The 25,781-nt window shown below is 37.5% G+C and overlaps 1 long non-coding RNA gene across 2 annotated transcripts in view; it reads right to left on the reverse strand.

Moving 5' to 3' along the window:
- The window catches only part of LOC121028766 (uncharacterized), a 224,421-nt gene that overhangs the window by 82,048 nt on the left and 116,592 nt on the right, over window positions 1-25,781 (reverse strand). The window contains exon 6 of one of the 2 annotated variants that reach the window (XR_005789426.1): window positions 23,570-23,618. This is a non-coding gene — a long non-coding RNA (uncharacterized LOC121028766). Of the gene's footprint in view, window positions 1-22,883; window positions 23,619-25,781 lie in introns of those variants that run through there. The other variant, XR_005789425.1, reaches the window with a different exon arrangement.

Raw genomic sequence — 25,781 nt, forward strand, 5'->3', positions numbered from 1 at the left:
GAAGGAAGGAAGGAAGGAAGGAAGGAAGGAAGGAAGGAAGGAAGGAAGAAGGAAGGAAGGAAGGAAGGAAGGAAGGAAGGAAGGAAGGAGAAGAAAGAAAGAAAAAGAGAGAAAGAAGGAAAGAAAAAAGGAAAAAAGAAAGAAATGAAATAAAGGAGATAGTCAACTGAGCTGAAAACTGCCGATAAGAAAAAAGTATCCCTTGGGTCTTCAACACTACTGTCAAGCCATCCATTTAGCACTCAATTCATCTACTGCTCCTTGTTCTGATTCCACAGTCACCCAATCACTTTCTGATTAAGAACTGATTTTACATGCAATTCTTGTAGAGGAAGAATTCATCCAGAACAAGGACCTCAAGTATCTCTAGTTCCTCTGCGAAGATATCTTATAATAAACTAATAAAGCAGTTTCTGAATATGAATGCTTCCCATACATGATCACAGGAGTTTGTTTGCTTGGGTTGCTTTAATAAAATACCATAGACTGGGTTACTTAAAAAAAAAGATATTTATTTCTCAGAGATCTGGAGGCTGGAAAGTCCAAGATCAAGATGCCGGCCAATTCAGTCCCTGATTAGAGCGCTCTTCCTGGTGTGTGGAAGGCCACATTTTCTCTGTGTCCTCATATGGCAAGAAAGAAAGTGCTCGCTCTTCTTCTCCTCTTTCTTCTTCTAAAACCACTAATCCCACCATGAGGGCCTCACTCTCATGACTTCATCTAACCCTAATTACTTCCCCAAAGTCCCATCTCCAAATAGCAAAACACTGGGAATTAGGGCTTCAACATATAAATTTTAGAATAGAATTCAATCCTTATCAGGGAAAAATGTGGGTGTTCCCATGTGGCCATAAAAGCCTCAGCACAAACTACTACACAGGCATCTGTGTTCTAATCAGCACTGAATGTATAATGTGAGCTCATCTCAAGTCCTGATCATTCTTTTCTTGCAAAATGCAAATCTCGAATTCATACTGTTAGTAAAATCTGGAGTTTGGCACCTGAACAAAGTCAGTACCAGGTAAGAGTTGACCTGTCTTCAAACAGCTTCCGATTGGTAACAATCATAGGTGAAATCCATCTACTGAGCTGTGGAGAGCTTCAGCCTCCTTGCACAACAAGAATTATACACATTTCCCTATGTATAAATACCGCTAGGACACAGGAAGTTCTAAAGCCATTTTCAACTTGCATTCATGAAGGAATTGAAGTAGCCCCTCAGTCACAGCAATCAGAGAAGCCTTCTCTTTCTGGATCTATAGTCCTCTACTTTGAGTTCTGGTGATCATTTTTGTGTGTTGTGTGCAAGTCCAATTCTAAGTTCTCTAGCAAATGACACAAAATGTTTCATTGTTGCTTATGCATGCTTACAGTAAAATCCCTAAGCACCAGGTTTTACTAACTGATTTATTCTCTGCCTTCCTCTAACATGTTCTGCAAAACACTGGCTTCCTCCTCTACTTGCCAAAAGAAAAGTCTGAATGAGTCAGTGACTTTGTTTTCCCCAACTAACCTCAGTATGTTCCATCTTTGTTCTCTCTGCTCTGATCAGCATTAGCATTCTTCATATTTTGACCGTACCAAAGCATTTTTACCCTTTTTTTTGCAGGAAATGTTACTTCTTTGATGTCAAAACCAAAATGCTTTCTTCCCCCTGGTTCAGCATCTGAGTATTTGCATTAACCAACCCTCTGCCCACAATACCCACACCCACCCCATACCTGCCAACAGGGCTCATAGGGCTCAGCAAAGTTTCATTAATATATATATATGTTAATATGTATTCATATTTCATATATGTTAGTATGTTTTATTTATCCCAAAATCATCTATTAAAAATTGACTTAATAATTTCATTCCTAGACTCTTGGAAGGCTACGTCCATGCATGTTCTCATAACAACACGGTTTTGTACTTAGTTGAGCAACTTTTTTTTTGTTTTAAATTTTTTTAACGTTTATTTATTATTGAGAGACAGAGAGACACAGACCGTGAGCAGGGGAGGGGTAGAGAGAGGGGGAGACACAGAATCTGAAGTAGGCTCCAGGCTCTGAGCTGTCAGCACAGAGCCCGACGTGGGGCTCGAACTCACAAACTGAGAGATCATGACCTGAGCCGAAGTCGGTCGCTCAACCAACTGAACCATCCAGGCGCTCCAAGCAACTTTTTTTTAAATAAAATTTAATAGAATATGTCTTAATTTTTCTGCACATAGACTTCATTTCTACATTTCACTCTTGGCTGGCTAACTCTCCTAAGTTTCTACCCCCTCTAGGGTGCAATATTTTGCTACTTCCTCAGGATTCACCCATAGCACAGAGCGCATCTGCCCATTTTTCATGCCTTCCATTCTGAAGTGACTGTTATTTCTTAAGTTTATCAATTGCATCAATATTCCATTTCTCAAATATTTATCTGAAATATAGCTGTATGTCAAGTCTATTTTTTCACTGCCAAGATTTGGTCATTGCACAACTGATTTAGACCTAACTGGTGTCATTCGTTTTGCAGAAGCAAGGGGCTATGACAGTTTCTTGTAACAAAACTAACACTGCTTACTGGTAAGGAAATCAGATTATGAAATGCAGCTTCCTTTTCTTCATTCTAATGATGCTTTCTCTTTAACTAAAAATCAACTGTGAGATTTCATTCTTTATCTTCTTAATTAAGTATATTCTTCCTTCATGGTTTCAGCAACTGGTAAGCAAACTGTACTCCAAAGCAAGAAGTCTAGTTCTTAGAATATCTGTTCCCATAACCCCACATAACCATGCTCATTCTGATGCTTGACTCTGTTGAGAGGATATAATATCACCCATATCCTGGTTTCCAAATACCTTTTCTGAATAAAAGGAATCAGGAATCCTTGGAGAAACAGCTGAATCTCACAAGTGGAATTCAAAATACATTCAGAGAATCTTGTGCCAGAAAAAAGCAAAGTGCCCCCAAAACCATGAGGGAGTAACCAGATAACACAGAAGCTAGCTTGACGGGACTCTCATAGCTCAAATCAACGACAATTTTATCATGAAAATAAATATACCAAAAACCCACACATGAGTATTCACAGCAGCTTTATTCATAATTGCCAAAACTTGGAAGGAACCAAGATGTCTTTCATTAGGTGAATGGAAAAATAAACGGTGATACATCCAGAAAATGGAATATCATTCAGTGCTTTAAAACAATGAGTATTTGAGCCATGAAAGAACATGAAAGAATCTTAAATGCATATTACTAAGTAAAAGAAAACAATATAAAAAGGCCAGGCAGTATATGATTCCAATTCTACAACATTCTGGAAAAAACTAAACTATGGAGACAACAAAAAGATCCGTGGTTGCCAGGGGCTGAAAAGGGAAGGGAGGAATAAATAGATGGAGAGAATTTTTAGGGAAGTGAAAATATTCTGCATAATACCTTAATAGATACATGTCACCATACGTTTGTCCGAACCCATAAGAATGTACAACACGAAGAGTAAACCCCAATGTAAACTATGGACTCTGGGTGCTTATGGTGTGTCAGTGTAGGTTCATCAATTATAGTAAGTGTACCACTCTAGTGAGTGACATTGATAATGAGGATGCTTTCTGGGTGGGGGGAGGGGGATAGTTGGGGTATCTCAGTACCTTCCTCTCAATTTTTCTGTTAACCTGAAACTTCTCTTTAAAAAAATTTCAAAATAAGTTAAAAATACAGAGGGTAATACATTATAACACTGAATTCAATAGGAATCTCTGGGTCCCTGTTTATAATAAACAAATGAATAAACAAATAAATGACAGAAAGGAAAACTCTTTCTTACAGTAAGATGCCAACTCATAAAGAAGCAAGAACAGAGTTGAAAAATCACCATTTTACAAGCATTATAGTAAAAACTGAAACAGGCAAGAATCATCAAGAGGTGCTAAATCTCCTGGCCAAAAATTTAAAAGTAACAGGTTATTTATGTGGTCTCAAAGTATTTTCCCACAAAGTACATATTAGTTTCAAAAGAAAAAAACAATAACAGTAGAGTGGAGGAACTGGCAACAGCTTAACTAAGTGATCAAAGTAACATCACCTAATGAGGTGTGCTTTCAAATGTGAGAAGGAAAATAATTTGTATGTAGTATTCCGCCAAAAATATGTAACCTGGATGCAATCAAAGCAAACATCAAAGACATCCAAGTAGAAGGCCATGTTGTAAAATAATTGTCCTATGTTCTTTTTTTTTTTAATTTTTTTTTTTTAACGTTTATTTATTTTTGGGACAGAGAGAGACAGAGCATGAACGGGGGAGGGGCAGAGAGAGAGGGAGACACAGAATGGGAAACAGGCTCCAGGCTCTGAGCCATCAGCCCAGAGCCCGACGCGGGGCTCAAACTCTCGGACCGGGAGATCGTGACCTGGCTGAAGTCGGACGCTTAACCGACTGCGCCACCCAGGCGCCCCAATTGTCCTACGTTCTTAACAAACATCAATGGTATGAAAAACAAAGTTGAGGAGTTCTTCCAGTTTAAAGAAGACTACCATATGAAGACATATGATGACTAAATGCAATATACAATCTTGAACTAGGGGAAAAGTTCTGTAAAGGATATTGTATTTGCATTCTCCAGAGAAACAGAATCAATAAAACGTGTGTGTGTGTGTGTGTGTGTGTGTGTGTGTGTGTGTCTCTATATTGAAAGAGATTTATTATAAGGAACTGGTTCAGGCAACTAAGGAGGCTGGCAAGTCCCAAAATCTGCAGGGTGAGTTGGCAAGTAGGACACCCAGGAGAACCAATGGCATAGTTCCAGTCTAAAAAACCTGCCTGCTTGACAATGAAGAAGAGTTGGTGTTTCAGTCTGAGCCTAAAGGCATGAAAAAGCTGATGTCTCAGATCATCAGACAGGAAGAATCCATTCTTACTCTGGGACTGTGAGGGTGAGTTTTTTTTTGTTTTGTTTTGTTTTTGTTTTTTTGTCTAGTTCAGGCTTTCATCTGATTGGATGAGGCCCACCACATTAGGGAAAGCAAACTGCTTTATGCAGCCTACTGATCTTAATGTTAGTCTCATAAAATGAATGCATGCATGCATGCATGCATGAATGAATGAATGAATAAATAAATAAATAAATAAATAAATATTAATCTCACCCAAAAACACACTCACAGAAACACCCAGAATAATGTCTGACCAAATCTCTGGATACCCCATGATCTAGCCAATTTAACACATAAAATTTTAACTATTGAAGACACTACTGGAGAAATTGACAAAATCAAAATACAGTTTACAAATGAGATAAAAGTATTATATAAATGTTAAGTTTCCTTAATTTTATTGCTATAATTTGGCTGCATAAGAGAATATCCTTGTTTTAAGGAAATACACACTGAAAAGTTACTGGTTCAAGAGGCATGCTGTATACAACATATTTTCAAAGCAACCTATGGCATTGGAGAAAATATCTGCAAATTATGCATCTGGTAAGGGGTTGATATCCAAAATAAATTTAAAAATCCATTCAACTCAATAGCAAAAAATAAATAAAATAATTTGATTTTAAAATGAGCAACAGATCTGAAAAGACATATTTTCCAAAGAAGACATATAAATGATCAACAGAAAATAGGAAGATGTCCAACATCACTCGTCATCAAGGAAATGCAAATCAAAACCACAATGAGATGACATCACACCCCTACCAGAATGGCTAGTATCAAAAACACAAGACATAACAAGTGTTGGCGAGGATATGAGGGAATGGGAACCCCTGTGCGTTGTTGGTGAGAATGTAAATTGGTACAGTCTAAAAAGACAGTATGGAGGTTCCTCAAAAAAATGAAAAATATAACTACCACATGACGCAGCAATCCCACTCCTGGGGACGTATCTGAAAGACATGAAATCACTAAGAGGTAACTGCACCCCCATATTCACTGCAGCACGACTCACAATAGCCAAGACATGGGTACAACCTAAGTGTCCACTGACAGATGAATGGATAAAGAAGATGTAGTATATACACACAATGGAATATTATTCAGCCATATAAAGATGGATATCCTGCCTTTTGTGACAACATGGATGAACCTAGAGGGCATTATGCTGCATGAAACAAGTCACAGAGAGAAAGGTACGTCACTTAAGGTGGAATCTAAAAAAGCTGAACTCATAAAAAAATACAGAGTAGAATAGTGTTTGCCAAGGGCAGGGTGGTGGGGGACATGGGGAGACGCAGGTCAAAAGGGTACAAACTTCCAGCTATAAGATTAATAAGTTATAGGATCTAATGTACAATATAGTGATTATAATTAATATTAGTGTAGTGTATATTTGGAAGTTGTTAAGAGAATAGATCTTAAATGTGATTACCACAAAAAAGAAAAAATGTAATTACGTTAATGGATGGAGGTGTTAACAAACCTTATTGTAGTAATCATGTCACAATAAATACGTGTATCACATCACCAAGTTGTATACCTTAAGCTTATATATGTTACATGTCAAGAATATATCCATAAAAGCTGAGAAAATATAAATGCTAAAAAAATAAAAAATAAATATTATCAAAAACAAAAAACTACATAATTTCAAATAGTTCAGAAAAAAATAACAATATATAGAGAGATAAACCAAATGTTGTAATATGTCAAAAACTGTTGAATGTAGATTAAAAAAAGTATAACTGAGTTTCTGTAACTTTTCTGTCAGATTTAAATTATGTCAAAACAAAAAGAAAGAGAAAGAGAGCCAATCCCAGATCCCTAGAATCAGTAAGTTTCTTATTTAATTGATTAGAAGTTCTTATTTAATTGATTTGAGTTGAGGCTATATGTGGAGTTTTTTTAAAGCTCTCCAGGTAATTCAAAAGTACAGCCAGATTGGGGTGCCTGACTGGCTCAGTGGGTTGCGTGACTTCGGCTCAGGTCATGAGTTTGAGCCCCATGTTGGGCTCTGTGCTCACAGCTCAGAGCCTGGAGCCTGCTTCCGATTCTGTCTCCCTCTCTCTCTGCCCCTCCCCCAGTCACATTCTGTCTCCCTCTCTCTCTCCGCCCCTCCCCTGCTCTCCCTGTCTCTCTCGCTCTCAAAAATAAACAAAAACATTTTTAAGAAGTTAAAAAAAAAAGTACAGCCAGATTGAACAATCATGCAACTAAAGGTACCTACTCTCACCTGTAAAATGGTCCCATGATATGTTAAATTGAGTTTAAGCACTAAATCTACTCCTCCCTCCTACCAGTTGTTTTAATAAGATCAAATTATTAAGTATATAATCGGCAAAAAGTTTAACAAGGCAGACACCAGAAAAGCCATTTCTGGGGCTTACTTCATATATGAAATCCAGAGTCTACACCCACCTGGCATCTGTGAGTCTTCCTCTCACACCACCCATGGGGTCATTAACACACAGGCTGAGCACTGAAGCCAAATGCTCGGTATGGACTGAATTTCATCCCAGGGGAAGAGAATCGCCCTAGCTTGAGGCTGTGTGAGTGACAAGAGCTCGTCTTCCTAAGCATGACAGTGAATCCCAAAACAACCAGCTGCAGACAACCCAGTGAGTAATGAACTTGAGCAGGTCAGTAGAGGACCACATGATTTACATTCATTAAAACTAATTAAAACCACAGGCAGGAACAAAAAGCTGGTGACTTTTATAATCAACAATTATTGGACTGCATCACAAAGTACTAACAACTCTTTCAAAAACTTTCTTCTCTAACCAGTTAACTCTCTGTATCCCACACCCCAGACCAGAGTTTAGTATTGCATTTTGCATTCTGCCAGGGAGGTTATTTTATTATTCTGGAATAGAGACCCTAACGATCATGACATTTATCTCCAGTGTCAAATGTAAACAGTCTAAGCAGAGATCTATGACTTCACCCGATCCAATGGAGATGTGGCATTTCATACATCCCTTCATTCTTTCTACAAACATTTGTTGAAAACTTACGCTCTGAAAAGTATAATACAGTTATATTTGTGATCCAAGAGCCAGTCTTTGCGAAGTATGCAGATGGCCTCTGAGGCCACCTGTGAGGACCATTAGATCCACTTTCCTGTCAGTGCTTCAACGTACAGGTCTGGTTTAATCTCCAACTCAACATCATAATCAATCCTCATGTTAAGTTCTTTGACTAGATAATAAAAACCGGCACTTTCTGGGGCGCCTGGGTGGCGCAGTCGGTTAAGCGTCCGACTTCAGCCAGGTCACGATCCCGCGGTCCGTGAGTTCGAGCCTCGCGTCGGGCTGATGGCTCGGAGCCTGGAGCCTGTTTCCGAATCTGTGTCTCCCTCTCTCTCTGCCCCTCCCCTGTTCATGCTCTGTCTCTCTCTGTCCCAAAAATAAATTTAAAAAACGTTGAAAAAAAAATATTAAAAAAAAAAAAAACCGGCACTTTCCATTCCAACTCCAAGATCTGCAATGAATGTTGTAACGTTGATAAACTCAAATGGTGCGTTCCAGTAAAAACATTGAGTATTCAGTGCTAATGATTCTGTACGTTTAAATAGATATTCAGGGAATGGTGTAAGAGGTATGCTGTGGGAGTCATAAGAGATAAAGTAGAAAGAGCAGTTTAAGAATATGACCAAGCCCTTGGAGTTCATCAAAAGAGATGAACAAACTGTGTTATAATTTACCACACACTGGACCTCACAGTTTCCTAACAACTGTATGACCTGTCATACCTCTGTTCCTTGGCACATCCTATTCTCCGACTGGGAATCTCCTTTCCCTTCTCTCCCTGGACAAAATCCATCCCAACTGAAGTGAAGTCTCCTTACTTAAGGCAACTTCAGTAACTCATATTACACTTAGCGGTTTTTGGGTTTGATTTTTGTTTTGTTTTGTTCTTGAGAAGTGCCTGTCACCCATATATTATTAGCTCCTGTGGGACTGGACTGTCATATTCATCTTCATAATCTCACGTGACTAGCAAAGTGCTTGGGGTATAGGGTAAGGCCCCAATAAATATCTGCTAAATTTGAATCAAACTGAAAGGAATACTATCATCCTGAATTACTAAGGCAAAGATTTTTCAGATCATTGAGCAGATGCTGGTAGAGAAGAAAAACATTTTTTTTAAGTATTGGCCCCCAGCTTTTGACAAAAAGAAAGGGATGTGGTAGCAAATATTGCTACTGTTCAGTACAATTAGCAAGACATATACACAACACTATACACAACACAGTGCTTTCAGAGGCTCCTTAAGGAACGATTCAACTCCTTTTCCCAGTGAGATGTAGCATACAGTTAGCGTTAAACAACAGTCACGCTGTGGTCTGAGGCAAGATAAGCATTTAATAACACCTGTGCTGCATCAGGCTGCACCTTTCCACCTTCAGGCTGCAGATTCAAATAAAGAAAATCAGTTCCACGTCCCCTCTAGGAATCAAACCAAGCCAACATTATTAATAACCCTTTGGTCCTGGAATATTTACTGATGTGCCACTTCCCTTAAGCCAACAATAAATATTTAGCTGGTCCCATAAAACTAACAATCTGAGAGTCAATCATAGTTCTGTCAATGGTCAGAATGGTCAAACAAGAAGCCATTTTTTGTTTCTTTGGCTTTTTTTTAACCCTTTCTGATTCTAGCTTGCATATCCTATGACTGTCTCTTCAGTCAAAACTAAAGATGCTAGTTCAAACCACTTCTATGAATATTCTTTAACTTTTCCAAAAAAGAAAATTATCAACACTTTTAATTTTTCCCAAAAGATATTACATCCAAGCACTCATTTTTACTCTGTTCTATTTCAAACTTATCTCCATGGCCAATTAAATGGTCTTCATTATTTGGAAACTAATGCGGTTTTACAGAAAAACATTTTCCTACAGTTTCTAAGAATGCCATCTTTCAATGCCAGGTGAGCGTATTGTGTTCACTTAAAAAACTAAAAGTCCAGTTTCTACAGTTTTACCTGGCTACATTATTCATATTGAGAAATATCAAATGAAAACAATTCAAGTGACCTTCAAAGATCTAGTATCATCCCATAATCCTAACCAAACACTAGTTATTCATAAATTTACTTTGGTGTCATTATAGTTTGGTATAAAACATAAACTTATTTTGCAATCAAAAAATTTTTAACCTGAAGAACATGAGGACTATGATCAACAAATTGGTTAAATGCCAACATTTCAGATAAAATAAAACATTACAATGAGAAGGAAGCCCTATTTATCAAGTTCACGCTGAACGATGTATGTCACAAATGAGAATTCATTACTGCATTACAACTGGAGCAAACATTGAATTTCTTTCTTCTGTTCAATTATTTTAATGACCTGAATTGATTGCCATTTTTTTCCATCCACCCCACTTCTGCAAATCGATATCAGATCATGGTGACAAAAAGGGGCCTAGACAAAATAAGAGATTGAAATTTATATTCCTCAAATATATTTTCATGCCCTTCCAGTTACTCTTAACTTCAACTGGTTAATTTGCACCACAGAACAAAATTCAGTAATGAGAAAATTATATTTTATTTATTTATTTATTTTTTATTTTTTTTTAATGTTTATTTATTTTTGAGACAGAGACAGAGCATGAGTAGGGGAGGGGCAGAAAGAGAGGGAGACACAGAATCCGAAACAGGCTCCAGGCTCTGAGCTGTCAGCACAGAGCCCGACGCGGGGCTCGAACCCACGGACCGTGAGATCATGACCTGAGCCGAAGTTGGCCGCTTAACCAACTGAGCCACCCAGGCGCCCCGAGAAAATTATATTTTATCCATATAATTCCTATACATATTTTCACTTCAAATGTGAAATTGGAAAACGACCACTACAATATTCATTGCAATGAGAAATTGGTTGAAGGGAAAGAAGAAGAAAAAAATTAACTAGAAGTGTATGGGATTCTAACAAAGAGTCACTGTCAATTAACCAGAAGTTAAACTCTAGGAGAAAATATTCCAGGCTTAAGTGAGCCATCACAGCTTGTAATTTGTTTGAAATATTTGGCTAGACAGTATTTAATCCAGCGTGATAATAATAATAACTAACCACTCTAAATGCCTCACAACAACTGAAAAGGTAGGTACTATCACTACTCTTGCTTTACACATAGGGGGGTAAGTTCAGAGAGGCTAAATAGTTTGCCAAAGGTTCTATGAGGGAGCTGAGATTCAGGGTCAGAGCACCTGACTCCAGAAACTCCACTTCTTACAGTCGTCTAAATCACTTCTGAACCGCACATGCTCAGATCAGGCCCTGCATCTAAATACCGAGGTCCCAGAAAGTAGGGTAGCAGGTACACACCCTCCGCAGAAAAAGAGAAGACAGTCATCCATCTGTCTTGGCTTTGACAACGCTAGCCTTGGATGATGTGAACCAAGAATAATTAATTCACTTAAATTTGTTTTCTATCTCAAACTCGACGTCTCTGGGTCTTTCTGAAACCCATGGGTCTACACAGTATTTATTCTGTGTAGTTTTACGGTTTGTGAAAAAGGAGCCCCTTTCTTTATAGGAAATATTGTACTCCGAAAATCTTTGATTTATTGATCTGAATCCGCATGTGGGCAACACGACAAGAGCTTGTTATTCGTGGGGGGATTCAATCGATCAAACTGCTGCCACATGGAAGGGATTTTTTTTTTAAGAAATAATTGAGAACAGTAAAGGAGGGAGAGGATCTTCAGAGTTTTCAGGGCAGGAATAAGGAACAGAGAGACAGATTTATGCTGATTGAGGTTACGAACGAAGAGACCTTTAAGGGTGTGCTGGAATCCCGAGCTGCTCTTGCTGCAGCAACGGTATGAGACACGTGCAAAAGTGCACTAGAACAGAGGAAATAAATGGACCTGACACTCATAAAGCTGTGCCAAGCACTTAATTCAATCCGCCACTGAAATTGACTGTATCTCTTTGAATAGACAAAAGGGCAGAATAGATGGTATTTTTAAAACAGGAAAGAGAAAAACCGTCAGATCATTTCCTGACTCCGGCAGTGTTAGTTGTTGCTAAATTAACAGAACATTTAGTACGTGAGCAAATTATCAAATCTTTAAATACAATTACGGCGCATTTTAAAATATCAGTTCTAATTATGTTTTCTTTTGACGAAGTAATTATACTTCAAGGAACTGTGATCAGAACAATTTTTTGCTGCCAAATCTGAGAACAGAAGGTGGAAAAGGTGCATTTAGATTATCTTACGAAAAGCTGGCTAAACTTTATATAACCCTCTTTCCTAGCCTTATAAAAGAAAGGCTTAAAAATAGACCAACAAACAAATTTTTATCTTCTTTCAAGTCACTCATTGATTTGTAATTTCATGTTCTTTAGTACAATGGTGGTCACATACTGTAGCCTGCTTTTCCCTCTACGGCTATTTTTTGTTCATATTTAAAATCATAGGGTAGAGCCAGGAGCTTTTTTGTGTTATTAGTCCAAAACAAATGAATTGAACCCTAAGGCCTCTTTTTCCCCAAGCGGAAGCAATACAATGCCCTTGGCTGGTACTTTAGACTTCAAAATTTCCAACAATATCTCCTCCCAGGACTCTATAACCATTTCTTTCCTTCTGAGGTCTTCGGCCCCTTTCACTTCCTCTCCCCCTCAACTTCTGTCTTAATGAATAAATGTTTCTCTCTTCACCTGAACGGGATTCATTCTGCCTCTCTGCCCTGAAATTGCTCCCTCAGGATCCTATCTGGCTTGCCCGCAAAATCTTTTGCACAGTTTAGGGGCAGCCCACAGCTACAAGGTCTAATATTCCTCAGCTTTATCCTTTTGTTGGTAGTTTTTCTTCCCCGATAAGGGGGAAAAAATCTATAAAATGCAAATGTGCAATGAATAAACCAGAGTGCAGACATATTGGTGAATTTGCTGGCACAGTTTTTTCTCTCTGTAGTTAGTGTAACTCTGAATTAAATTCACCAAGAATTTAGCAGTAAATATTAAGAATGACCTGCATATTCTGAATTAAGAAAACGGTTATGGAGAAGGATAGGAGAAGCACAGGCCACACTGATGGGGGCAAGGGAGGAAGGTAAGGAAAAAGAAATGTAAGACGTCTCTGCCCCCAGAGGCCTCGCAATCTGGGAGGGGATATTTATATGCATGAAAACCTTTGAAAAGGACAGAAGAGAGCATATAAAGTACCAACTTATGCAATACTTGGCTCTTTTAGGTGGGTCTAGACATGTAAATAAGCCTCACTAAACTATTAGCTGCTTCAAGGTTGAGAATGTTCTCTGCTAAAGATAGAGGGAATTGAGGCTGACACAAACCTGAAAGGGAAATGGAGGAGGAGTGATTTCAATTCCAGGAACTTTTATCCCCAGCTGAGAGAAAATCATTGGTCAGCATACCAATGATTTACAAGTGGTACAGAGATCCTGGATTAAAAACTTTCCATTCCTACGCTGCTGAAGACCATAAGTGACAGTGTATTTTCTGCACATGCGCTAAGAACAAAGCACCCTGGAGCGGGAATGATGTGGAAAATTTACAGCAAGCAATAAACTTTGCTTATTTGACTGCTCCTAATCATCTTGGTAAATGAGTCTATTTCATTTTTAAAAACCCCTAAGTATCATTATCTTTTTCCTCTTTCTATACTTAGAGGTGTTTTGCACATCAGAAAACAAGTTTGGTCTCTCTTATCCTGACAAGTCCTATACTTTAGAAGACAATACTAAAATTTGAATGACATACTGGTTTTTCTTCTCTTCTGTCATTTGTATATAATTTGTATTCATGACAAACTATAAGGAAGTTATTCATTTTTTTTAAGTCTAAAGGAGGAGAATCTTGCTTAATCTTATTTGTACTCTCTCTTCAATGCAAAGCACGAACCTAAAAATCTCCTCCTTGATGTATGACAGTTATTTTATTATGTTCTGTGAGTTTGTCTCTTACTCATACGATTTCTCTCCTGAATAGGTGAGATGAGAAAAAAACAGTCTCCTTTTGGTGGGAATCATGACTACTGGGTGTGTCAAGAAAACTGTAGTGCTTTCTTGGTTAAATTTCAGGGATTTTTTTTTACACATTCTGAAAAGTCTAGCACAAGTCCTAAAAAAATACAATTAACATTTTTTGTCCTTTACCCACAGGAAAAAAGTTATTGATGATGCTAAGTAGATCAATTATGTCATCAAGAAGAATTCAGTGAGGCAGGTTCTCAAAATACGTAAATTCTCCTAACGTCATAAATCAGCCATCTAGGAAGAATCATGGATTCAGTTAAAGTACCTAGGCTACTCTAGAGCAAATGGAAATGCCACATACTAACTAAAGGGTAGACTATCCCTCTTTGACAATCCTAAACATACACTATCTTTTCTACTATGATTCCTAACACTTCCCCAAGAAGAGTTTCCAAGTTGGATGGAATACACTTATGGTGAACTTTCTCTTACTGTGAAACCCTATTGCACCTTAGGAACTCACCCTGCTCTTTATTATCAGGTATTTGCCTTGGACTCATTCTCAAACTTCTCCATAATTTTGTCTTGTGCTCCTCAACTAGACTGTCACGGGCAGAGAAAAATTATGACATCTTTTTACTCCTCACAGATCCTAGCAGAATCTGGAACCAGCAGTCATGCTTCTGAAATCATGGATGGGTAAATGGAATGAAAGGACGTATTGACTATTCTGAAGCCCCAGTCTACTAGTAACCCTGAAGGAATAATACTGCACAATGTACAGCTGAAAAAAGTCTGCTTTACAATATATTTTGATTTGTTTGACTTTTTGTGTGTTTCATACTATCAACCTGGGGGGTGACAAACAATGGGCTTTGTTCAATTTTTTTCACCTTGCTTTGCTGACCTATTAGCATTTACATACTTATGAGGTTTCCTATTGAAGGAAGATGCACAGTTGGCCTTCATGTTGGGTTAAACCATGATCAAATAACAGTAATCCCATGTGGCTCAACCTAAGAACTTCTTTTTTAAGATTTTTATCAGTTTCAGCCCCACCACACCACCTGTGAGGTGTGTCTGTGTATATGCGTGTCCTAGGGACCGGGAGACTGGATGAGAAAACCTAAAACTTGCCAGAAAGAGAAACTGAGGAGAAATGAAGTAATCTGCTCAAATACTACTCTGTTTCTAAGATTGAAAAAGAAAACCAGCAGATGAACTTCTGCCATGGTCTGTTGTATAAATTGCATTGTTGTTGCTGTTATTGCTTATTTTTGTATGTAGTTTTGCTCCCCTAAAACATTTTCACATTCAGTCTTTTCCCATAGGATGCAAATCAAAAGCAACGGTAAGAGAATTCACACAGGAGTCGTTTAGGGTCCAGAAGTCTGATGGAAAGGAAGCCTGGGGAAGATGTGGGAGCCGCAGAGAGTAAAGGCACTGATCCCGCGTAGAGCCAGCTAGGGTAGACATACTCCAAAGCTGGGCTGTCCCTGCTGAACAGATAGTTTAAAGTTCTCTGGTGGTTATGAGAATGCTGTAGCTGCGAAACTGCTATTAATGGGTCGGAAAATCTGTTTAAATTCCTATAAGACTAAGGATTTTTAACTGAAAATGTATCTAGGCTCCTGAAGAAGCCTATTCAACGATGATCTGATAAAGGTAATTTTTGCCTTGAGTTTTTTTTTTAGTAAGTTAAAATGTGTTTAATTTAGTTTTGTTTCCTAAAGGACTCATTAATTATCATATTATGTTCTTTTTCTTCTAGCCATAGTGTCATAAAATTAGTTCTAATATATTTATGGATAAGCAAAAATGCTATTTGATCTCATGGGGTTTTTTCAATCATTTAAGCCAAATGTATTAGGATTACCTTAATGATCTTTAAATTCATTATATGTTCTATTTCAAGATGAGTATTTATTCGAATTGCTAAACATCATTCTTCTGTGTCTAATTATGTCTAATTAAAGCTTAAAATAGCATTCCTGGAAAATGGAGAAAAAGAAATTCCTATTTAATAAAAGGGGAAATAATCTACCAATTAGCCCATTAAAATAAAACAAAAAGAAAAGATGAATAAATTGCTGATTTTGGGGAGAAATGCACATCTTCACAAATAACTAAACAAACACAAATCAAGATCATTTTTAAGTGCCATTACATAGTCATTAAACTAGCAGAAAGGAAATAAAATTTAAAAGCCAACACTGGAAAGATCGAGGGAATGAAAAAGGTTGGGGGTTCTGAAAATTGTTCACTCTTTCTGGAGAACAATTTGGCACATGAAAATTAAGGGCAGAAACCACATCTCTTTTATTTTTAAATAATCGCCATCATATGCCCAGCAGCTAGCACAGATTCTGACATATATCAGGAAATGAATAAATATTTGATGAAAGAATGAGTGCATAAAATGGTTCCTGCCCATTGCCTTCTTAATTCCACTTTGGGGAATATGGACAAAAGAAATAACCTACAAGACAAATTAAGACTTCACACAGCTATTCATACTAGTGAAAAATTGGAGACATTCCATAAGCCCCAAAATAGGAGAATATACAAGCCTGATTAAATGTTACCTGTATCATGGTATACGGACCATGTTTAAACAACAACAAAGTGTCCGCATAGGTTAATACTGAGTCTCTCTGGGAAGACTGAGGGAGCAAAATGGACAAAGCAAAGGAGGGAGTCCAGGTGAGCTCTGTTTGGGCGTCCTGATAAGAAACGTCAATCGCCCAATGAAATAAATTTGAAATGTTCCAAAATGGCTCCAGTAAGTCTAGTATAGACAGTATACAGCAACATTGACATCTGAGAAAGAAAATTTCTAACCACTGACAACAGAATTGAAGGAAGAAGTGGAGCATTCTCATGACTCACATTACCCTGAGATTAAAAAGATTTCCTTACCTCTGATGACCTACCTCTGTAGGTAAAGAAATTTTACAGAGTTGAAAAGGAGATTTAAACTGAAAAACTAAAATTGAACTGCTGAGAAGCTATAATCCACAATCCACCCATTACTTGATATATCTTGAAAGCAACAACTCAACTCCGAGTTTGTATAAAGTGATACCTCAGATGCAGCAAGGAATACATTTATAGAGCAGGCACAGTAAGGCTGCTAAATGTTAACAGTGATCATTTAAAGGGACGTTGATTTTATTCAAACAATTGATGTGTTGAAGTATAACAATGGAGCTGGAGGCCCATTTTCAATTAATTTAATGTTATTATAATTCCCAATATTTAAATAAATTTAGATAGAAGTTGTTCTTTTTGACACTAAGATAATAAAAATATTTGAGACTAACAATAATGGGACACTAAATGGCATCAAAATCATTAAGCCTCTCATGGTTACTCTGTATATTTTAGTTCAATCAATCGAATAGTAAAAGAAAAGGGATATATTAAAATAGCTCTGTAGATAACATACAGGAATTAATAAGTGTAAACATTTCTTTGCAGTGTTTGATAGGTGCTATCAAAATTTCACAATAATATGCTAAATCATAATTTGTTAAATCACTTCAAGTGTCCAGACAATTCTTGAGCCCATTAAAGAAATTAAAATATTTTACTCTATTTCTTCAGTAAGTTAATTTAGATAATCTAATGATTATCCTTTTCTTTATCTTAACCTATAGCAGATCTTACAAAATTAGTTTAGCTCAGCCATAAACACACAAATCACACAAATCACACAAATCGCACAAAACACACAAAACACACAAATCATGTGTTTAAAACAGAAGGTTAGGAAACCATTTATGAAATTAAAGGCCAAGGCCTTTAATACTGTGGATTTCTGTTCGTGTTATGTTTCCTCAGGAACATAGTTTATTTGCTCCTATATTGAGTAGATCCAAAGCGAAAGGGAAATTTTTGTTATTTTTACTACATGACTCCTATTTGAGAATAAACTATTTATGCCAGAATTATCTCAAATCTTCTGGCTTATAAGGATCAAGAGAACATTCTAAAAGTCAGAGGTAGGAAGAGTCATTTAGCCAGGACTCAACTGTAGATAACAGAAACCATTCTGGCACCATTCAGTTCAGGAATAGATGTAATGTTGGGAATCAGGCCCTTACCACATTGCTGGAAGGACCCGAGGAGCAGGAATGACTCCCAAAACACTGTCACCAAATTGCCCGACCAAAGAATCTCTGACCACTGCTATAACTGAGAACAAGCATTTAGCAAACTCCCCAACAAATGTAAATACAATTGATTATCTTTATTCATGGGAGTTATGTTCTCTAAAGTCACTGTGGATGCTGAAGTACTGAATGTTCCTTGGGAAAACACAGGGTTAGATTCTTGCAAGCCTCTGATCACATTTCCATCAACCAACTGATGCATAACCTTGTTTTATGTGTATTTCAGATTAAAAATGCCTTTTTAAATATATATTAATGATTCATTAATGTAGAAATCACAGCCAACATGCTTGAATGAAGTTTACCACACACATTATCTCCATAAGGCACATTACAGCCTTCTTGTGCATAGGAGCACAAGACAGTATTTCAGCAATATGCTTAGGGTCCATTTTAAATCACCAACAAAAAAGCACAAAAATGCAAAACACATGGCACTAAACAGACAAGGCAAAGGATGTGTGGTCGCAATACAAAAGCTAAATCAAGAAGGCAAAGTGGTCGGCCTTGTTTGATCTCAGGAACATGTACATGGGCCAACTCTAATTTTTTACGTACATGTCTATGAATAACCTCAAAAGTGCCATGAGAATTTATTTTAGGGTTACAAATAAATTCCAGTGAGTAGGAGAATTCACAAAAAAATGGAATCCATGAAAAATGTGGATCAATTGTACCTGAAAGGAAAGTGGAACCTCACCCTGATTTTCCAATAAGTTCTTAAAACCAATACATAGTCAATACATTTTAAGAACAAAGCAAGAATACTTAGGGATGGTACATTAAGGGGACATGAAAAAATATATAATTTCTGAGAAAACTTAAACCTCATCCTCTGTTCTAATGGCCTAGTGCACAGAAACAATCATAAATATTTGTTGAATGAATGAACAGAGTTGAGAACACCGCTTCCTTTAGCAAAGCTAATTACAAGGCTGGTGGACTGGGAATGTTCAATAAAATTTCAGTATTTGGGTCTCCCCAGAATCTGCAATTCACATCATCAGGAAAAACCATATGAATAAATTTTACATTTAAACTTTCCATTAGAAAGGCATTTGCAAAACATCTTTGGTAATAAAGGGAAAATCTTGAAAAACTGTCTAGGAAATAGGAAGACAGCTTTGAAAAAATGTTTTAGATGTACCTCTTTATGTATTTAAAGCACTTATTCAATGGGGCCCATGGGTGGCTCAGTCAGTTAAGCGTCCCACTTTGGTTCAGGTCATGATCTCAAGGTTCATGAGTTTGAGCCCTGCGTTGGGCTCTGTGCTAGCAGCTCAGAGCCTGGAGCCTGCTTCAGTTTCTGTGTCTCCTTCTCTCTCCGCCCCACCCCTGCTCACACTCTGTCTCTGTCTCTCTCAAAAATAAATAAACATTAAAAAAATTAAAATACTCATTTAATTAATTCTGATTCAATTTCCAAAGGGACAGCTTTTTTTCAATCTTTGTTAATTCTGGCTTCTTTTTCTATGTGAACTCTAAAAAAATAAGATGTCATTTTAAAAACGGATGAAAACATTCTGCTAATTCAGATTCTTTCACTAACCACTGACTTAGAAAATGAAGCATTTCCTATATGATCTCCATACTCCAACATCCCACGATCCTGTGATTTGTCCACATTATTGAGGTCATTTTTACATTGACTGTATATATCTATAATAAGTTTCCATCCTCTGAACAGAGATTGCTTTCCCTTTGTCGCTAGCCCCTGTGTAGGTTTACATTTGAAGGCATTTTCTCCTCCTTCTCTCCTCCTTTTCCTCCTCCTGTTACTCTTCCTTCTTTCCAGGTTTGAGATTAGTTCTAAAAGTACATATCCATTTCCAAAATCTTAACTACATTTCTAGTTTAAATTCCTTTTTTTTTTTTAAGTAATGTTTATTTATTTTTGAGAGAGAGAGAGAGAGAATAGGGGAGGCGTAGACAGAGGGAGACAAAGAATCTGAAGCAGCCTCCAGGCTCTGAGCTGTCAGCACAGAGCCCAATGCAGAGCTTAAACTCACAAACCGTGAGATCATGACCTCAGCCAAAGTCAGACACTCTAGCGACTGAGCCACCCAGGCACCCCTACATTTCTAGTTTAAAAAGAAAAATCTACAAGTCACAACTATAGTATATGGGATTAACTCATATTAATAAAAACCACTTTCCTTTATTAGACACATATATTATATGCCATCACAATTCAGAAAGAAAGGCGGGTGATATTCATATCCCCACCCTATAGGAGACACAAGTGCAACTGGCCCAGAAAGACTAAGAAATTTGTTCTAGGTCTCGCAGCTAGGAAGGGGAAGAACACCCATAGGTTGTCAAAGCCACTAATTTAATCACTATGCTATTCTGCTTCTGGACAGACATAGGATATGGGTATTAAAGGGATGCTTGATCCCAGTGCTTCATTAATATTCCTCCTACTAAAGGGAACATCATGATTTTATCTCCTCTTAACGTATTACTTACAAGGTTGTTTAAGTCTTTTAAAATATTAAATATTTAATTAGTCCTATTACAGCATCTCCCTGAGGCAAATAGTTAGCCTGTATAATTGTTATGTTGGTTAAAAAGAAGGGCAAAAGGAAGCATGAGCATAAATTAACAATAATAAAACAGATCATTACATTTCATGCCTGGAGATTAACATGGATAGCTTGCATCAAGTAAAATTGTAAGGTGATTATTAAGGTTAGTCTTTACAGATGACCTTAGTCATTACACTTTAACTGGGTCTCCATGCAGCAAGAATGACCAGTCAGTCCATTAAATATAAGGTTACCATTCTCACCCATTATCTCTCAAAGCGTCCACCAAGGACTCCTGCTTTTGAATCCCCTGGGGATTTTGTTTAAAAATGGAGATTTTGGTCCTCAACTGAATTATTTTTCCACATTTTTAGCAAGCATTTTCAAATGATTCTATGGTAAAATATCAACCAGTTTCTTAGGGCTATGTCCTTATTCATAATATAAATTTATAAGATACTATTTCTAATTAAATAATAGTTAAGAGAGTTTTATTCCCTTACAAGTCTGCAAATACCTTGAGATTTGAGACCATGCTTTATTCAATAATTATTCCATGTTAACAAAGAAACTGAAATAAAATTGAACCTCAAACTGTTTAAAGGTGAATGGCCTTCAACATGGTTGACTGGATTTTTTATTTATAAAATCTTCTTTTAGGAAAAAACATATATATTTATATAAACCACATAGCCATAGTCTCTAATAATCATCCATAACAATTCTGGGAAAGATATTTAAAAGTTGCTTCTTTTGTTACAGGGTTTAAGAGTCACCTATAAGCTCTCAGAAAATGGTTTCTTCCATTATCTAATCAGAAGACATTTGCAACAATGAAAGTTTCCACTAAAAAGAGAAAAACGCTTTTCACAGTTGGGATGTCAACATTTCTGCCAACATGCCTGGTATTCTAAGCCTCCTTGAACCAACAGTAGAACATTTTATTACTTTACCCACGTCTGAAAATTCAAACTTACTAAGATCTCGTATGTGCCAAAAGCCCACTTCAAAAGCACCTAATGCAGGAGGGAGGCTCAGTCCAAGGGACATATTAAATTGCACACTTAAATAAGGCTCTCAAGCTCTTGCCACTATATTCAGCTGTTTGATCTTCAAGAAACAATATACTACCATCATATTATTTTCATTCTGTCCCAAAAATCGTTTTGCAAAATCTAAATTTCATGACCTTAGCGTTTTCTGAAGACTAATAAGAAAGGTATATTTTTAGAATGCGTTTCATTTTCTTTTGCAAAGTATGACATTATGTGTTACATTGCCTTAGGAAGTTTTATACAAAGAGATACCTAATATATTCCTCTTAGTATTCACTAGTAGGAAAATGTGTTTCTCTCCAGATGAACATGAATGATCCTATTTATTTTACATCGAGAACCCAACAGCCTCTTACACTTCCCTGTTTGACTTCACTGCCCAAAAGATGAGAATTAAATTCAATTTTCAACTACAGCAACTAATCATTTCTTACTCAAGGTATAGGAATGTTTCACCTTCTTAAACTTATTTCTATAATTTTCCCATTTTTCTATGTAAGATAAAACTTGCTTGTTTTAAGTGGGTTTTATCACTGCAAGTCACTTCTAATGGTTTGAAGAAGGAGACAAGGAAAAAGCCAACATTCTTTTAAAGAATTAAGCAAAGGTAAGTCTGGAGGGCAATGTGACGAGATTATCTTTGGGCTCTGTGCTGACAGCTCAGTGCCTGGAGCCTGCTTCAGATTCTGTGTCTCTCCTGCTCTCTCTGCCCCTCCCCTGCTCGTTCTCTCTCTCTCTCTCTCTCTCTCTCTCTCAATAATAAATAAACTTAAAAAAATCTTTAAAAAAAAAAAAGGTTAAAAGTTTCACACTCCCTGTACTGATTACTATATCACCAAAACCTGGGGTGCAATCCAAATTTTTATTTAATAACCAAGAATCTCTATGTAAGGTAAAATGACCATGACCTGCAGGGCAACTGAAAAAGAGGGGTTCCATATTTGAGAGAAAAGACAGGCCGCAAAAGCAAGAAATTAAACAGCATTCCCAAACCCAGGATTATTGTACACAATTCTTAAATCCAAGTTCTCACCTTTGCATTCTTAAACAAAGAATTTGTCAACTTAACAAAGGGGTTGTCAATTTAAATTCTTTGCAAAGCCAAACAAGACATAAATCATTAAATAAATGAATAGAATTTCTAAAATTGCACAGAACCATATTAATAACCCAGGTAGTCAGATTAAGAAATTTGTTAGTAATGACAAGAAAACTGTTACGAGAAAGTTAAAGCTTTCTCAGCACTCATGACCAATTTTTGCTGGCTTTTCAGTTGATTTTTGACATGGGGTTTGTATTCAGGGTCAGGAAAAACATTTTTTTCTGCTTTGAAAAATCAAATATTGGCCTGAAGTAGACAGAAACCTTGGAGAGTTTCATTCTAACAAGCAGAAATGGTGGTATTTTGCTACACCTAACCTACGATGAAATCTCTCAAACTGCATAGCCAGAAGCAAAAGCCTCATGAGACTAATAACACTTTAACATTTCCAGTTCATATGTGAATGTTAATTCCACTCTCTGAAGAGAACTACCAAAATGGCATTCATTAAGATTAAAGCCACGTTACTATAGAAAAGGGAAATTTATATGTATGCTTCCTATAAAATGCAAATATTGCCGAAGAATGGGTCTCCACTGAGTTCTCCTTACACCTATTCCTTTACAAAGTTAAATCACACCAGTGAAGCACTTATTAAAGGCAGTATGAGATTCTAAAGTAGCAAGTATTTCCTGCTCTGATGCTGAGGCAGCCCCACAGGCCGTTGACAACTGTGTGTACCCGATGAACGCCCGCGTACGGAACCAGTACAGGGCCCCAGTGATGGAGGTGGACAGCAGATGTTTCAGAATTTCAGATGCTGGAAAAGTGGAGGTGGCTCCTGCAAAGCACGACTTGTGATTGGGGTTGTCTTGCCCTGGAATCAAATGTCTTACCTGATTAAGTCCCTTGAAGAATGTGATTTGCAATGGCTTTTTCCCATGACTGCAAGAAACAAAAACAAAGCAAAACAAAAGGTTTCATAAAAAACAGAAAATGATAGAGCTCTATTTTTCGCTCTGTGTTTTCCTAAGGGAATATTTTTAACAGGTTACCAACAAACTACAATAGACAAATTAATGATTAATTACTGGGACTATTTGGTCTAAGGGAATAAAAAGGAGAGATGGGGAAAAAAATATAGGTTTGAAGAGGGGGTAAAGCATGAGAAAAAAATAAGGAATAACAGTAGGAGCTAAAAGTTAAATGGTGCTTTATATATACTAATTCAAATGATCCTCCTAAGAATTCCACAACCTGATAAAAGCTGCATCATCCTGATTTCACATACGAGGAAACCATGGCACAAGGTGGTCAAGGAACTTCCATGAAGTCTGAAATGCAACCTGATTCCAGACTGTCTGGCTGCTGAGACTCCACTCTTAAACACAACACTCTTCTGCTTCTATTCCCTGTAGTATTGCTGGGTGCCGGTCACATATCAGTGCTCAATAAATACTGTGAAATGAATGAGAGACTTTACAACCCTGGGGGCCATCATCTACTACACAGAATGTCCTTGAGAGGAAGGGCTGTCTTTACTCATCTTGTCCTAATTGCCAGCATCTAACTCAATGCCACGCACATGAAACAGTGCTCAAAGTTGTTTTATGAATGAATGCATACAGGTCCAAATAGCTAGAAATAATAAGAACCATGAACACACAGAATCACATGGTAAAATGCAGACAGGTGGGTGTGGTAGTTCATGTGGTAGTCTAGAATAATGAACACAGCGATCATTATTATCTAGTTTCTCCTATGTCAAACAGCTAGTGGATACGGAGTAGAAATTCTGAATTCCTCTTTGTACAAATCACTCCCATTTTTGTGATAGAATAACAGCAGATCCCTGAAGGAGCTCCTGTTTCAAAAACATGGTAAGGGGGGCCAGGGTGGCTCAGTCGGTTAAGCGTCCAACTTCAGCTCAGGGGATGATCTCATGGTTCGTGGGTTTGAACCCTGCATTGGGCTCTGTGCTGACAGCTCAGAGCCTAGAGCCTGCTTTAGATTCTGTGTCCCCGTCTCTCTCTCTGTCCCTCCCCCACTTGCACTCTCTCTGTCTCTCAAATATAAATAAACATTTAAAATTAAAAAATAAAAATAACTAAAAACATGACAATATGACCATTTCCACCTGAATGAAAACAACTAAGGTGATATCCATTTCAAACCAGAATAAAAAATTAGGTACCCACCAGTGCTTCTCAACTCTGTCCGGTAAAGTAACCTTGGTGGCACTTTACTTTCCTCTGGGCCCCAGCTAAAAGCAGCCTGCTTCAGTGCAAAATTTCAATAGGGTTCATATTTTATCTTAAGAATTCACCAATTTTTTTTTGTATTCTGCTTGTTTTCCTCTTACCACAAAAATAACATTTTGATTATTGACCATTATGTAAAATTCAAAGGCCACCATTTTTATCCTTTAGCATTCAGTACCCTGTGGAATATGTTAGCCCATTCTGGAAACCAGAGACCACAGCATCTGGTAAATATTCTCATTTAGAAGTCCAAACATTTAGAAGCAAATTATAAATACATTAAGTGAGATATAAAGACAGACCCAGGGGCGCCTGGGTAGCGCAGTCGGTTAAGCGTCCGACTTCAGCCAGGTCACGATCTCACGGTCCGTGAGTTCGAGCCCCGCGTTGGGCTCTGGGCTGATGGCTCAGAGCCTGGAGCCTGTTTCCGATTCTGTGTCTCCCTCTCTCTCTGCCCCTCCCCCGTTCATGCTCTGTCTCTCTCTGTCCCAAAAATAAATAAACGTTGAAGAAAAAAATTTTAATAAAGACAGACCCAAAAGGAGTATAATGAAATTAGGATATTTTGGTGTAAGATTATGGCATCTAAGCACTTAGCAACTACCTGCTTTTTGTTTTTTAATTTTTTTTTTAACATTTTTTCATTTTTGAGAGACAGAGAGAACAGAGCATGAGTAGGGCAGGGGCAGAGAGAGAGGGAGACAGAATCCAAAGCAGTCTCCAGGCTCTTAGCTGTCAGCACATAGCCAAATGTGGAGCCTGAACTCACTGACCACAAGATAATGACCTGAGCCAAAATCGGGACACTCAACTGACTGAGCCACCCAGGTGCCCCCCCACCCTGCCT

This window comes from Herpailurus yagouaroundi, unplaced genomic scaffold, assembly GCF_014898765.1.
Source record: "Herpailurus yagouaroundi ecotype Mexico unplaced genomic scaffold, PumYag 100, whole genome shotgun sequence".
Lineage (NCBI taxonomy): Eukaryota > Metazoa > Chordata > Mammalia > Carnivora > Felidae > Herpailurus > Herpailurus yagouaroundi.